The 17,182-nt window shown below is 37.7% G+C and overlaps 1 long non-coding RNA gene across 7 annotated transcripts in view; it reads right to left on the minus strand.

The window, feature by feature from the left end:
• Positions 1 to 17,182, minus strand: part of LOC108588360 (uncharacterized) — a 300,827-nt gene that overhangs the window by 246,350 nt on the left and 37,295 nt on the right. For all 7 annotated transcript variants that reach the window (XR_013527711.1, XR_013527708.1, XR_013527706.1 and 4 more), the window contains one exon: positions 7,278 to 7,385. This is a non-coding gene — a long non-coding RNA (uncharacterized LOC108588360). The remainder of the gene's footprint in view (positions 1 to 7,277; positions 7,386 to 17,182) is intronic.

Consider the following 17,182-nt stretch of genomic DNA (forward strand, 5'->3'; position numbering starts at 1 on the left):
TCCCACGCTGCCTGCCAATATTCAGTTTATTACATTTGACCAAATGAAATACTTTGATTTGCATTAAACAGTTTTTGTTTGTTTTTTTGGCTTGAAATTCTGTGATCACTGAAAAATGCTAATGTCATATACACCAGCCAAACAATTTTGCTCATAAATATTGGATATACTACCATTTTGCATGTTTTATATATCTTTTGAATTTTAACATTTAACTGAGCACAATATTATTTACTTTAATTACTCATTAAACTAGAAATAGAAATGTAAAGGTGATGATATGATGATTGCAAGCTTTCTGATACTAAATATCAATATTAAGTGATAGAAAAAAGGAAAATATATTTATCACCATGTTGGGAGAAGGAAAACTGGTCTTGAAAACAGAACAGGAAAACTGGTCTTAAAAACAGAACAAATTACTTGCTTACATTCAATGTGCCAAAAGTATCCATGAGTTATTTTGGTAAGAATAATATAATTTATTTTCCACTTAATAATTATTGTCTTCAGCTATTTCATTTTATTTTTGGTGTTTAGAAATCCTTACTTTTGTTCAACACCTTGGTCTCACTGCTTACAATTTCTCTGACTCGGTAATAGAATAGCAAGTTGCAAACAAAGGTTTTGTGATACTCTTAAGTTATTATGTGAAGCTCCATATATTTCTTTTTTTTATTTTATTTTGCTAGCTCCATATATTTCAAGTATTTTATCGTATTTTACACTTCCTATCAACTCTACAACCTATGGCTTAAATTTTAAAATGAGAGCCAACTAAAAGGTATGCTCTATTCAAGAAAATAATAAGTTATACAACCATAAGTCATTCGATTGGATTTCCCTTTATTTTGCTGCAAAGGTTTTTTTAATTAAAGATTTCTTGTGTTGAGCAAGTCGATGTGCACCATCTTTTCAACAGCATATGCTTATCTTGTGACTGCCACATTTTGGTAATTCTTAGAATTATTCAAACTTCTTTATTATTATATCTGCCATAGTGATTTGTAATCAGTAATGTTTGATATCATTCTTTTTTTAAAAAATTTTTTATTACATTTTAGGTTTTGGGGTACATGAGCAGAACATGCAAGACAGTTGCATAGGTACACACATGGCAGTGTGGTTTGCTTCCTTTCTCCCCTTCACCCACATTTGGTATTTCTCCCCAGGCTATCCCTCCCCACCTCCCCCTCCCACTGGCCCTCCCCTTTTCCCCCCAATAGACCGCAGTGCTTAGTACTCCCCTCCCTGTGTCCATGTGTTCTCATTCTTCATAACCCACCTATGAGTGAGAATATGCAGTGTTTCATTTTCTGTTCTTGTGTCAGTTTGCTGAGGATGATGTTCTCCAGATTCATCCATGTCCCCACAAACGACACGAACTCATCATTTCTGATTGCTGCATAATATTCCATGGTGTATATGTGCCACATTTTTCCAATACAGTCTATTATCAATGGGCATTTGGGTTGATTCCAGGTCTTTGCTATTGTAAACAGTGCTGCAATGAACATTCGTGTACATGTGTCCTTATAGTAGAACAATTTATAGTCCTTTGGATATATACCCAGTAATGGGATTGCTGGGTCAAATGGAATTTCTATTTCTAAGGCCTTGAGGAATCGCCACACTGTCTTCCACAATCGTTGAACTAATTTACACTCCCACCAACAGTGTAAAAGTGTTCCTTTTTCTCCACATCCTCTCCAGCATCTGTTGTCTCCAGAGTTTTTAATGATCGCCATTCTAACTGGCGTGAGATGGTATCTCAATGTGGTTTTGATTTGCATCTCTCTGATGACCAGTGATGATGAGCATTTTTTCACATGACTGTTGGCCTCATATATGTCTTCTTTCGTAAAGTGTCTGTTCATATCCTTTGCCCACTTTTGAATGGGCTTGTTTGTTTTTTTCCTGTAAATCTGTTTGAGTTCTTTGTAAATTCTGGATATCAGCCCTTTGTCAGATGGGTTAACTGCAAAAATTTTTTCCCATTCTGTTGGTTGCCGATTCACTCTAGTGACTGTTTCTTTTGCTGTGCAGAAGCTGTGGAGTTTCATTAGGTCCCATTTGTCTATTTTGGCTTTTGTTGCCAATGCTCTTGGTGTTTTGTTCATGAAGTCCTTGCCTACTCCTATGTCCTGGATAGTTTTGCCTAGATTTCCTTCTAGGGTTTTTATGGTGCCAGGTCTTATGTTTAAGTCTTTAATCCATCTGGAGTTAATTTTAGTGTAAGGTGTCAGGAAGGGGTCCAGTTTCTGCTTTCTGCACATGGCGAGCCAGTTTTCCCAACACCATTTGTTAAACAGGGAATCCTTTCCCCATTGCTTGTTTTTGTCAGGTTTATCAAAGATTGTATAGTTGTACAAATGTTGTGTTGCCTCCACTGCCTCTGTTTTGTTTCCTTGGTCTATATCTCTGTTTTGGTACCAGTACCATGCTGTTTTGATTACTGTAGCCTTGTAGTATAGTTTGAAATCCGGTAGTGTGATGCCCCCCGCTGTGTTCTTTTTGCTTAGAATTGACTTGGCTATGCAGGCTCTCTTTTGGTTCCATATGAAGTTCATGGTGGTTTTTTCCAGTTCTGTGAAGAAAGTCAATGGTAGCTTGATGGGGATAGCTTTGATTCTGTAAATTACTTTGGGCAGTATAGCCATTTTCATGATATTAATTCTTCCTAACCATGAACATGGAATGTTTCTCCATCTGTCTGTGTCCTCTCTGATTTCGTTGAGCAGTGGTTTGTAGTTCTCCTTGAAGAGGTCCCTTACGTTCCTTGTGAGTTGTATTCCAAGGTATTTTATTCTTTTTGTAGCAATTGTGAATGGCAGTTCGTTCTTGATTTGGCTTTCTTTAAGTCTGTTATTGGTGTAGATGAATGCTTGTGATTTTTGCACATTGATTTTATATGCTGAGACTTTGCTGAAGTTGCTTATCAGTTTCAGGAGTTTTTGGGCTGAGGCGATGGGGTCTTGTAGGTATACTATCATGTTGTCTGCAAATAGAGGCTATTTGGCTTCCACCTTTCCTATTTGAATTCCCTTTATTTCTTTTTCTTGCCTGATTGCTATGGCTAGAACTTCCAGTACTATATTGAATAGGAGTGGTGAGAGAGCGCATCCTTGTCTAGTGCCAGATTTCAAAGGGAATGCTTCCAGTTTTTGCCCATTCAGTATGATATTGGCTGTTGGTTTGTCATAAATAGCTTTTATTACTTTGAGATACGTTCCATTGATACCGAGTTTATTGAGGGTTTTTAGCATAAAGGGCTGTTGAATTTTGTCAAATGCCTTCTCTGCATCAATTGAGATAATCATGTGGTTTTTGTTTTCGTTCTGTTTATGTGGTGAATTACGTTTATAGACTTGCGTATGTTGAACCAGCCTTGCATCCCCGGGATGAATCCTACTTGATCATGATGAATAAGTTTTTTGATTTGCTGTTGCAATCGGCTTGCCAATATTTTATTGAAGATTTTTGCATCTATGTTCATCATGGATATTGGCCTGAAGTTTTCTTTTCTTGTTGGGTCTCTGCCAGGTTTTGGTATCAGGATGATGTTGGTCTCATAAAATGATTTGGGAAGGATTCCCTCTTTTTGGATTGTTTGAAATAGTTTTAGAAGGAATGGTACCAGCTCCTCTTTGTGTGTCTGGTAGAATTCGGCTGTGAACCCGTCTGGACCTGGGCTTTTTTTGTGTGGTAGGCTCTTAATTGCTGCCTCGACTTCTGCCCTTGTTATTGGTCTATTCATAGTTTCAGCTTCCTCCTGGTTTAGGCTTGGGAGGACACAGGAGTCCAGGAATTTATCCATTTCTTCCAGGTTTACTAGTTTATGTGCATAGAGTTGTTTGTAATATTCTCTGATGATGGTTTGAATATCTGTGGAATCTGTGGTGATTTCCCCTTTATCATTTTTTATTGCATCTATTTGGTTGTGCTCTCTTTTCTTTTTAATCAATTTGGCTAGTGGTCTGTCTATTTTGTTGATCTTTTCAAAAAACCAGCTCTTGGATTTATTGATTTTTTGAAGGGTTTTTCGTGTCTCAATCTCCTTCAGTTCAGGTCTGATCTTAGTTATTTCTTGTCTTCTGCTGGGTTTTGAGTTTTTTTGATCTTGCTCCTCTAGCTCTTTCAATTTTGATGATAGGGTGTCAATTTTGGATCTCTCCATTCTCCTCATATGGGCACTTATTGCTATATACTTTCCTCTAGAGACTGCTTTAAATGTGTCCCAGAGGTTCTGGCACGTTGTGTCTTCGTTCTCATTGGTTTCGAAGAACTTCTTTATTTCTGCCTTCATTTCGTTGTTTACCCAGTCAACGTTCAAGAGCCAGTTGTTCAGCTTCCATGAAGCTGTGCGGTTCTGGGTTGGTTTCTGAATTCTGAGTTCTACCTTGATTGCACTATGGTCTGAGAAACTGTTTGTTATGATTTCAGTTGTTTTGCATTTGCTGAGCAGTGCTTTACTTCCAATTATGTGGTCAATTTTAGAGTAGGTGTGATGTGATGCTGAGAAGAATGTATATTCTGTGGATTTGGGGTGGAGAGTTCTGTAAATGTCTATCAGGTTTGCTTGCTCCAGGTCTGAGTTCAAGCCCTGGATATCCTTGTTGATTTTCTGTCTGGTTGATCTGTCTAATATTGACAGTGGAGTGTTAAAGTCTCCCACTATTATTGTGTGGGAGTCTAAGTCCCTTTATAAGTCATTAAGAACTTGCTTTATGTATCTGGGTGCTCCTGCATTGGGCCCATATATGTTTAGGATCGTTAGCTCTTCTTGTTGTATCGATCCTTTTAGCATTATGTAATGGCCTTCTTTGTCTCTTTTGATCTTTGTTGCTTTAAAGTCTATTTTATCAGAGATGAGAATTGCAATTCCTGCTTTTTTTTGCTCTCCATTTGCTTGGTAACTCTTCCTCCATCCCTTTATTTTGAGCCTTTGTGTATCCTTGCGTGTGAGATGGGTTTCCTGGATACAGCACACTGATGGGTTTTGGATTCTTATCCAATTGCCAGTCTGTGTCTTTTGATTGGTGCATTTAGTCCATTTACATTTAGGGTTAATATTGTTATGTGTGAATTTGATACTGCCATTTTGATGCTAAGTGGCTGTTTTGCCCTTTAGTTGTTGTATATTCTTCATTATGTTGATGCTCTTTAGCTTTAGTGTGATTTTGGAATGGCTGGTGCTGCTTGTTCCTTTCTATGTGTAGTGCCTCTTTCAGGAGCTCTTGTAAAGCAGGCCTGGTGGTGACAAAATCTCTGAGTACTTGCTTGTTCGCAAAGAATTTTATTTTTTCCTTCACTTATGAAGCTCAGTTTGGCTGGATATGAAATTCTGGGTTGAAAGTTCTTTTCTTTAAGAATGTTGAATATTGGCCCCCACTCTCTTCTGGCTTGTAGTGTTTCTGCCGAGAGATCTGCTGTGAGTCTGATGGGCTTCCCTTTGTGGGTGACTCAACCTTTCTCTCTGGCTGCCCTTAGTATTTTCTCCTTTATTTCAACCTTGTTGAATCTGACGATTATGTGCTTTGGGGTTGCTCTTCTTGTGGAATATCTTTGTCCTGTTCTCTGTATTTCCTGCATTTGAGTGTTGGCCTGTCTTGCTAGGTGGGGGAAATTTTCCTGGATGATGTCCTGAAGAGTATTTTCCAGCTTGGATTCATTCTCTTCGTCCCCTTCTGGTACACCTATCAAACGTAGGTTAGGTCTTTTCACATAGTCCCACATTTCTTGGAGACTTTGTTCATTTTTTTTTTGCGCTTTTTTCTCTGATCTTGTTTTCTCATTTTATTTCATTGAGTTGATCTTCGACTTCAGATATTCTTTCTTCTGCTTGGTCAATTCAGCTATTGAAACTTGTGCATGCTTCGCGAAGTTCTCGTATTGTGTTTTTCAGCTCCTTTAATTCATTCATATTCTTCTCTAAGTTATCCATTCTTGTTATCATTTCCTCAAATCTTTTTTCATATCTTTTTTCAAGTTTCTTAGTTTCTTTGCATTGATTTAATACATGTTCTTTTAGCTCACAAAAGTTTCTCATTATCCACCTTCTGAAGTCTAATTCCATCATTTCATCACAGTCATTGTCCATCCAGCTTTGTTCCCTTGCTGGTGAGGAGTTTTAGTCCTTTCTAGGAGGCGAGGTGTTCTGGTTTCGGGTGTTTTCCTCCTTTTTGCACTGGTTTCTTCCCATCTTTGTGGATTTATCCACTTGTCGTCTGCATAGTTGCTGACTTTTCAATTGGGTCTCTTAGTGGACACCCAGATTGTTGGTGATGAAGTATTTCTGTTACTTGGTTTTCCTTCTACCAGTCTAGCCCCCTCGCTGTATGACTGCTGAGGTCCACTCCAGGCCCTGCTTGTCTGGGGTGCACCTATAGCAGCTGTGGAAAAGCAAGGGATGCTACCAGTTTCTTTTTCTGCTATCTTTGTCCCAGAATGATGCCTGCCAAATGTCAGTCTTTTGGATATAGAGGGGTCAGGGAGCTGCTTGAGGAGACAGTGTGTACTTTGTAGGAGCTCAATTGCTGAGCTGTGAGCTCTGTTGTTCATTCAGGGCTGATAGGCTGAAAAAAACCCTTTGTTTCTCAGATGCTCTGTCTGTGGGGGGGGGGGTTGAGGCTTTCCTTGTGAGTGTCTGCCTTGCTGTCCTGCCCAGCTAGGAGGCAGTCAAATCACTATTTGCCTGCCGAGGCTCCGCCCTGCTGGTGTGAGGTTCGCCCTGTTGCTGCAGGTTCTGCCCTTCTGCTTCTGTCTCCGCCCTGTTGCCACGGGCTATGCCCTGTAGCGGAGTCTCTTTGTTGTACCAGGTTGCTTCAGCAACAGCAGGCTATGTCAGCAATGGGCGTGTACCTCAGTGGGGGCTGATTGCCTCGGTAATGGCGGACGCCCCTCCCCTGCGGAGCTGCACTTTAAGATAACCTCCTCACAGGGAGGATTTGGAATCGCCGTTTTGTTTGTCGCACTGCGCTAGCCCAAGCGCTTTGTCCCTGGGGTTTCCTTGGCTGGCTCACTGCCCAAGTCCCGTTCAGTCTCAAGTTTAGCCCTCCCAGGTCTCAGTTTGCCAGTTCAACAGGGCACCGATAACAGTGTGCTTTTGTATGGAGTGCTCTGGAGCACCTCTGCGCTCAGGCGCAGGCCAGAGCCACACCGGCTGCTGGCTACTCCAACCAATACCTCTGCCTGGCGTCCCGTGTCTCTTTTATACCTGGAAATTTCCCCGTTCTGTGGGCAACTAAGATCCGTCTGGAAATGCATCCCCAACTCACCCTCTCTGCGCATCCAGCGAGAGCTTCAATCCTGGGTTGTTCTCACAGCGCCATCTTGAGTCCTCGATATCATTCTTTTAATTGTTCTGGGGGCACCATCAACTATACCTATATAAAATGACAAACTTAATCAATAAATGTCATATGTGTTCTGACTGCTTCACCAACTATTCAGCCCCTGTTTCTCTTTCCATCTCAGGGCCTCCCTATTCCAAGATATTTTAAAAAAATACACACACACACACATATATATATATATATAATTGGGTCAATTAATAACCCTAGAAAGGCCTCTAAAGTTTCAAGTTAAAGAAAGAGTTGCAGGCTGGATATGGTAACTCATGCCTACAATCTCAGCACTTTAAGAGGCTGAGAAGGGAGGATCACTTGAGCCCAGGAGTTTGAGACCAGCCTGAGCAATAGAGCGAGACCTCATCTCTATAAATAATCTAAAAAATAAAAATTGGCCGGGTGCAGTGGCTCAAGCCTGTAATCCCAGCACTTTGGGAGGCCAAGGCAGGTGGATCACAAGGTCATGAGATCGAGACCATCCTGGTCAAAATGGTGAAACCCCGTCACTACTAAAAATACAAAAAATTAGCTGGGCATGGTGGTGCGTGCCTGTAATCCCAGCTACTTGGGAGGCTGAGGCAGGAGAATTGCCTGAACCCAGGAGGCGGAGGTTGCAGTGAGCCGAGATTGCGCCATTGCACTCCAGCCTGGGTAACGAAAGCAAAACTCCGTCTCAAAAAATAAAAAATAAAAATAAAAATTAGCCAGGTGTGGTAACATGTGCTTGTGGTCCCAGCTACTTGGGTGGCTGAAGTGGGAGGATTGCTTCAGCCCAGGATGTAGAGGTTGCAGGGAGCAATGATTGTGCTACCATATCCCAGCCTGGGTGACAAAGTGAGAACCCATTTCAAGAAAGAAAGAAGAGAAGAGAGACAGAGAAAGCAAGGAAGGAGGGAAGGAGGGAAGGAGGGAGGGAAGGAGGGAAGGAAGGAAGGAAGGAAGGAAGGTGATGCACATCTCTCACATTAAACCAAAATCTAGAAATTATTAAGTTTGGTGAGGAGGTCATGACAAAAGTTAAGAGGGGCAGAAAGCTAGGCCTGCAATAAACTGCCAAGTAATGAATGCAAAGAAAAAGTTCTTGAAGAAAATTAAAAGTGCTACTTCAATGTACACACAAATGATAAGAAAGCCAAACAGACTTATTGTTGACATGAAGAAAGTCTTAGTGGTTTGGATAGAAGATCAAACCACCCACATTATTTCCATAAGCCAAAGAAGCCTAAATCAGAGCAAGGTCCTAATTCTCTTTAATTCTGTGAAGGCCAAAAGAGGTGAGGAATCTGCAGAAGTTTGAAGCTAACAGAGGACAGTTGATGAGATTAAAGAGGCCATCTCCAGAACACCAAAGTACAAGGTGAAGCAGAAAGTGCTATTTTAGAGGCTACAGCAAGTTATCCAGATCTAGTTAAAATAATTATAAGGGTACTACACTAAACAACAGATTTTCAGTGTAGATGAAACAGTCTTCTATTGGAAGAAGATGCCATCTAGGACTTTCAGGGCTATAGAGGAGAAGTCTCTGGTTTCAAAAATTCAAAGGCCAGGCTGACTCTCTTGCCAGGTGCTAATGCAACTGGTGATCTTAAGGTGAAGTCAGTGTTCATTTACCATTCTGATCGTCCTAAGGGCCTTATGAATTATGCTAAATCAATTCTGCCTGGACTTTATAAATTAAGGCCTGGATTACAACAAAACTTTATACAACATGGTTTACAGAATATTTTAAGCCCATTGTTGAGAACTGCTGCTCAGAAAACAAAGTTCTCTTTCAAAGTATTACTCCCAATTGACAATGCACCTAGTAATCCAAGAGCTCCAATGCAGATATATAAGGAGATGAATGTTGTTATCAAGCCTGTCAACACAACATACATTCTGTAGCCCATGAATCAAGAAGCAATTTCAAGTTTTATTATTTAAGAAGTATTGTCCGGGTGCGGTGGCTAACGTCTATAATCCTAGCACTTTGGGAGGCCAAGGCAGGTGGATTACGATGTCAGGAGTTCAAGAACAGCCTGGCCAATATGGTGAAACTCTGTCTCTACTAAACATGTAAAAAAATTATCCAGGTGTGGTAGTGCACACCTGTAGTCCCAGCTAGTCTGGAAGCTGAGGCAGGAGAATTTCTTGAACCCGGGAGGTAGAGTTTCCAGTGAGTTGAGATCACACCACTGCACTCCAGCCTGGGCAACAGAGTGAGACTTCATCTCAAAAAAAAAGTATAGTTCATATAAACTTATGGATATAGTTTATATCCGTGGATAGTGATTCCTCTAGTGGACTCTGGCAATGTAAATTGAAAACCTTCTAGAGATAATGCGCTATTTATTTTAGAGACCATTCAGAACATTGGTGATTCTTGGGAGGAAATCAAAGAATCAACATTAACAGGAGTTTGTTCATCCCAGCCTTCATGGAAGGCCTGACTGGTTCAAGACTGCAGTGGAAGAAGAAACTGCAGATGTGGTAGAAATAGCAAGAGCTAGAACTAGAAGTGGAACCTGAAGGTGTGACTGAATTGTTGCAATCTCATGATAACACTTGAAACAGAAGAGGATCACTTTTTATGGATGAGCCAAAGAAGTGGTTTCTAGGGATAGAATCTACTCCTGATGCAGATGCTCTGAACATTGTTGAAATGATAACAAAGCCTGTAGAATATTACATAAACTTAGTTGACAAAGCAGCAGTAGAGTTTGTGAAGTTTGATTCCAATTTTGAAAAGAGTTCAATTGTGAGTAAAAGACTATCAACAGCATCACATTCTAAGAGTAATCTTTCATGTGAGAGAGTCAGTCAATGTGGCAAACTTCACTGGTGTCTTATTTTAAGAAATTGCCACAGCGACCCCAGCCTTTATCAACCACCATCCTCATCTGTCGGGAACTACTAACATCTAAGCTAGACCCTGCACCAGCAAAAAAATGTCAACTATCTGAAGGCTCAGATGACTGTTAGGATTTTTCAGCAATAAAGTACTTTTAAATTAGGGTCTGTATATTGTTTTTAGATATGCTATTGCACCCTTAATAAACTACAGTATAGTATAAACGTAACCTTATATGCACTTGAAAACAAAAAACAATTGTGTGACTCACTTTATTGCAATATTTGCTTTATTGCAGTCATCTGGAACCAAATCTGCAATATCTCCAAGTTATACTTCTAATAACTTAATACACAAATATCACAAATGCAGCTCATGTTTACAACTTGACTCTAACAAATGTTGTATAGACACACAAATACATAAAGAGGCAGTCATTTTATCCATTTATCCTATTTTCCCAAAATGTGCATACTCTGATTTAGGATGCACATATTTTCTTGTGATTTCTCACTCATCCTGTAGTCAAAGCACAGCAGAACAATAATGGCTTCAGGCATTCCCAGAGGGAAACCAAGAAAGGTCCAAATGGCCACTCAGACAAACTGACTTGCAAAATGAGACCTTTTAGCACCACATGGACTACACCACCAGAGACAAAATGAATCACTGTAATGTCAGCCACCTCAGGTTACATGGTAAAGGATGTGGTCAAGCTTGTTTTCAGATAACTTTTGGCATTCAGTTCTTTGAAATCCCCAGGAGAGTTCAGGAGGGCACTGTATTTAATCATTGAGTATTTATTGTAAAGCTGCATAGTGAAGTGGACAAGAACAAGAGGTAAGTGTAGCCACAGATAATCTTTGGGTCTAGCACTTACTGTGTGCTCATTGGCAACTTTATATATTTCTTTGAACCTCTGTTTTTTTAAGTGTAAATTGAAAAAATCACTATTTAATGAGAATTTTCTGATGATTAAATAAGAAAATACATGTACAGTATAAACAGTAGTAAAGTTTCAATACATACTAGCAATTATGTTTATAATTATAATGCAATTAAAGATATATACATTAGTATAAGACATGAACATAAATTTTAAGTTGCTCCCGAGAAACTTAAATTATTGGGAGCACTAGACTTAAAATCTTAAAATTCACTCATTCATTGCATTGATGTTTTTGCTACATTCTCTTGTTCAAAGATTATATTAAATGCCTATGTAGCCAGGCGTGATGGCTCATGCTTGTAATCTCAGCACTTTGGGAGGCGAAGGTGGTGAAACACTTGAGGTCAGGAGTTTGAAACCAGCCTAGTCAACAAGGTAAAACCCCATCTCTACTAAAAGTACAAAAATTAGCCAGGAATGGTGGCATGTGCCTGTAATTCCAGCTCCTCAGGAGGCTGAGGCAGGAGAATCACTTGCATCTGGGAGGCACAGGTTACAGCAAGTCAAGATAGCACCACTGTACTCCAGCCTGGGAGGCAGAGTGAGATGCCATCAAAAACAAAAAAACAAACAAAAAAAAGTCTTGTAATAATACAAGGTGAAATACTTCAGTATAATATACTAGAAAATCATACACTTAAGATCAAAGGTTGAATCTTAGATGTGTTGCTTATTGATTTGGTCCAACTGTTAAAACATTCTAAGCTTTAGGTTTTTTAGTTTTTTAGATTTTAGAATGGAGATATTAATGGGGATAGTTTGAGAATTTATATTTATTTAGCATATGGTAAATGCTAAATTAGTATTTTAGAATTGATGATATATGGAATGGGAGTGAGATATTAAATGTGTGACACCAATCTTCAGATTTAAAAGAAATAGGAGACATGATTGCTAGAATTATTAAAGAAAATAAAATTTAGAAAAAATAAAATTAAAATATAATTGTATTATTGAACTTTAAAACAAGAATAGAATTTGGCTGAAGCAAATGCATGGCCAACCTATAGAAATAAATCTCAATCAGAGATCATATGACACACCATCTTAAGTGCCCCACTGAGGAGTTTGAATTCAAAGAGAAATTACTGGAATATATAATGATGGGAATAACATGATTTATTCAGCGTTTTACATGTTAGGGATTACATAAATTATTCATCTGAAGGGATTTTATAATGTATGTAAGGTGGATTGAGAAAGGATGAATCTAATGAATAATTAGGAAATCATAGCTATTGGTACTATCATGAGATTATATGCATCAGACATAGTTGAAAGCAGTGAAATCTGAGATACACTTCAAAGGATCAATCCAATGGTCTTGTTTGATTGCTTGCTTGATTGTTTTGCAAAAGAACTTATACTGATGCTATCAGTTTTGTTCTTTTTGCTCAAGATTGCTTTTGTTATTCAGAGTCCTTGTTGGTTCCTTGGGAATTTTAGGATTAGGTTTTAGAAAACCTAATTCTAAAATAAACACAATGAATGAGTGGGTTAATATTTTAAGATTTTAAGTCTACGAATTTTCTATTAAAAATTTGATTAGTATTTTGATAGAGACTGCATTGAAGTTGTAGATTTGTTTGGGTAGTATGAACATTTTAACAATGTAAATTCTTCTAATCCATGAACATGGGATATCTTCATTTTTGGGGTCTTTTTCAATTTCTTTCATCGTTTTATAATTTTAATCTTAAAGATCTTTCACTTCCTTAATTCAATTTATTTCTTGAACTTCTTACCTCAGGTGATCCACCCATATTGGCCACCCAAAGTGCTAGGATTACAGGCATGAGCCACCATGCCCGGCCTAATTCAATTTATTTCTATGTACCCTTTATAGCTACTGGCAAAGGAACTGCTTTCTTGATTTCTTTTTCAGATAATTCTCTGTTGGTGTATAGAGATGCTAATGATTTTGTATGTTGATTTTGTATCTTGCAACTTTACAATACTTGTTATTCAGTTTTGTTCTCATTATTGGTCTGCTTAGATTTTCTATTTCTTTGTGGTTCAATCTTATAAGTTGTATGTGTCCACCGGAATTTATCTATTTCTTCTAAGTTTTCCAATTTGTTGGTATATCATTGTTCATACTAGTCTCAAATCATCCTTTGTATTTTTGTAGTGTTAGTTGTAATGGCTCCTTTTTGTCTCTGATTTTATTTATTTGAGTCTTACTTATATCTATTTTCCACAGGTTAACTAAAGATTTCACAGTTTTATCTTTTCAATAGAAAATGTTTTGTAATTTTCTAGTTTTCTATTTTGTTTATGCTCTAATGTTTATTATTTGTTTCCTTCTACTTATTTTGTATTCATTTTTTTAACCTTATGAGTTGTATTGTTAAGCTAATTAGAGATCTTTCTAATTTTTCCATGTAGGAATTAATTGCTGTAAACCAGATTCTTAGAACTGCTTTTCCTATGTCTTATGGGTTTTGGTATGTTGTATTCATTATCATTTATCTCAAGAATTTAAAAATTTTCCTTCTTAAGTTCTTCATTGATTCTTCAGAAGAATGTTGCTTAATTTCAATGTATTTGCAAAGTTTCTTAAATTCTTGTCATAATTTCTTGGTTTTATGGTAGTATCATTGAAAAATACTTGATATGATTTTAATTTTAAAATTTTTCTGAGACTTGTTTTGTGACCTACTATGTGATCTATTGTGAAGAATGTTCCATGGGCCATTCAGAAGAACATGTATTCTGTAGTTATTGGGAGGAATGTTCTGAAGATGTCTGTATCTGGTTTTAAAATATACTATAAAATACAGTAACAAAAACAGCACAGTAGTAGCATAAAAACAAAAACAGATAAATAATCAAATGAAACAGAATATAAATCCCAGAAATTACCCATGCATCCACATCCAACTGATTTTTGACAAAGGTGCCAAGAACATACACTGAACACCATTTTCAATAAATGGTGCTGAGAAAAAGGATATCCACATACAGAAGAAAACTGGACCCTTAACCCTTAATAGATACAAAAATCAGCTCAAGATGGATTAAAAATTTTAATGTAAGACACAAAGCTATGAAACTACCAGAAGAAAACATAGAGACAGAGCTTGGTGACATTGGTTTAGGCAAGGATTTTTTGGATAAAAACCTTAAAAGCCTAGACAATAGAACCAAACATAGATAAGTGGGATTACAGCAAATCAACACACTTCTGCACAGCAAAGGAGACAATCAAGAGAGCAAAGAGACAACCTACATAATGGGAGAATATATTTGTAAACTATACATCTGATAAGGGACTAGTATCTAAAATATATAAAGCGCTCAAACAACTCAACAAAAAGGACAAATAACCAGGTTTTTAAATTGGTAAAAGATATGAAGAGACATTTCTCAAAAGAGAACATACAAATGGCCAATAATTATATGCAAGAGTGTTCAGCATTTCTCATCATCACAGAAATGCAAATCAAAACTACAGTGAGGTATCACCTACCTTGAGTCAGAATGGCTACTATCAAATAAATGAGAAGATAAATGTTGTTGAGGATTTGGAAAAAAAGAATTTTTTTTACATTGCTTTAGGGAATGTAAATTAGTACAACCATAATAGAAAATAGGATGAAAGTTTTTCAAAAAACTGAAAATATTGGGAGGCCAAGGCAGGTGGATCACGAGGTCAAGAAATCGAGACCCTCCTGGTCAAACTGATGAAACCCCGTCTCTACTAAAGATACAAAACATTAGCTGGGCATGGTGGTGCTTGCCTGTAATCCCAGCTACTCAGGAGGCTGAGGCAGGAGAACTGCCTGAACCCAGGAGGCAGAGATTGCGGTGAGCCGAGATCGCGCCATTGCACTCCAGCCTGGGTAACAAGAGCAAAACTCCGTCTCAGAAAACAAAACAAAACAAAAAACACAAAAAAACTGAAAATAGAGCTACCATGTGATCCAGTAAATTCAATACATGCTCTCCTATGTTTATTGAGGTACTATTCACAATAGCCACATATGGAATCAAGCCAAATGTCTATCAACAGATAAATCGATAAAGATAATGTGGTATATCTATAAAAGGGCACATTATTCAGCCATTAAAAAGAATGAAATCCTGTAATTTGCTGCAATATGGATGAACTTTGAGGATATTATGTTAAATGAAACAATATAATGTTAATGCACAGAAAGACAAATACTGATGATCTCATTCATGTGAAATCTGAAAAACATCTCTTATGAAAGTAGTTGTAGAGGATGGAGAGAGTAGGTGATGAGAGATTGGTCAACAGGTTTAAAGCTGCAATGAGGAAGAATAAATTCTGGTGGTCTATTGCATAGGAGGATGACTAGAGATAATAACAATGTTTGTGTGTTTTAAAATAGCTAGAAGAGAGGTTTTTTAAATGTTCTTGTCACAAAGAAATGATGTTTAAGGTGATAATTATGCTAATTACTCTGAACTGATCATTACACAATTTGTACATGTATGAAAACATCACATCACATTGTACCTTATAAACATGTACAATTAAGTGTCAATTATAAATATAAATAAATAGGATGTATATTGAAGCAGAATAGAATTTTCAAGAGCTGAGAATCTGATTGTAGGCAGATGACAATGACAAAAATGTAGAGTATCGTGGTGACAATTTTGTTGATAAAGTCAGTTTTAATCTAGCTTATTCGATGCAATGCTATAAGACATTCAAGTGGAACTGGGAATAGGATAAAAATTTAGGGCTAGTATGAATTTAAGATACTACTTAAACATGTGTGAGCTACAGTCAATCCATCAAGGGCAATTGTTTAAAGAAATGTTACCACTAAAAACTGAACTAAGGGCAAAGTTTAGGTTCCTAGGGAGGTTGGAAGAGTGGGAGCTAGAAAAGAAAAAAAAAAGGAAAGAAGGGAGGAAAATGGAAGGGAAGAGAAAGGAAAGGAAGGGAAGAAAAAGGGGAGGGAAAAGGAAAGGGAAGGGGAAAGTGAAAGAAAAGGGAAAAGGAAGGAAGGGAGGAAGGGAGGGAGGAAAGAAGGGAGTGAGGGAAGAAGGGACTTTTTCAAAAATGGGCAGAAAGAAAGTAGAAAGATGTCTACAACTTGAGTCTTTGTTAACACCCCTACCTAAAAAATAAAAAATTAATGGTAAGGGACTGTGAAAGGGCCATGGAATCGGTTCTAGCGAAGATGTAGAAATAGAGCAAGAAAAGATTAATGATATTGAAGTTAAAGAAGCAGTTTCCATGTGAAATTATGATCTAAAGAGATTCACAGAAGTTAAACACAAAGAATACAGAGGAAATGTTTTTCAATTTGGCAAGAAGGAAACCACAACACAGTTTCAGTGCACTGGTAAAGACTAAAGGCAGATTTAAGAAAGTTAAGATAGAAACAGGTAATGAGGAGTATGCTTCTGAGAGAAGTGAACTTCGTAGAGAAGCTTTCCAGCAAATTTTCCATGAAAGCTTAGAACTGAAATTTGGCACACCACTCAGACTATTCCTTATTCATGGATAATTTACATACCACTGTTTTTTCAAAGACTGTATTGTTTTCTTTTCTACATCAATCCTTAAAATCTGTATACAAGTTTCTGAATCCATATACAAGTTTCTGTTACCAAATACAACTTTCACGGGGCTGTGGATAGTGAAGAAGTATATTAACTGAAGTTGATTTGCTCTGGTTTACCATCCGCAGGTTACTAATCAGCCATGACTGCCTTTCAAATATCTTTCTCTGAGCTGTTTTTACCTCCCACTGAATGATGCAGTCTCTAATACCCCAAGGTAAAGAATGTAAGGCAGATGATTACATTTTCTCTTTTGGAGATGTAAAAGCTGTACCATTGTTCAATATGGCAAAATTTAGTAGGGAAGAATATTTGAAAAGACTTATCATAAAGGGGAAATAATTCTATCAATGATTCAATTTTCAAATTTTAGTTGCTTTCAGAGATTTTGTTCATCTTTGGAAAAGACATTTTTTAACTTTTCATTTTTTCTTTATTCCCTTCCTTGGGAGCTAAGTTTTCTCTGTTGCTGTGGTACAAGATTAATTAAGCATTGGTTTCCCTGGC

The sequence above is a fragment of the Callithrix jacchus genome, chromosome 15, assembly GCF_049354715.1.
Source record: "Callithrix jacchus isolate 240 chromosome 15, calJac240_pri, whole genome shotgun sequence".
NCBI classification, from domain to species: Eukaryota; Metazoa; Chordata; class Mammalia; order Primates; family Cebidae; genus Callithrix; species Callithrix jacchus.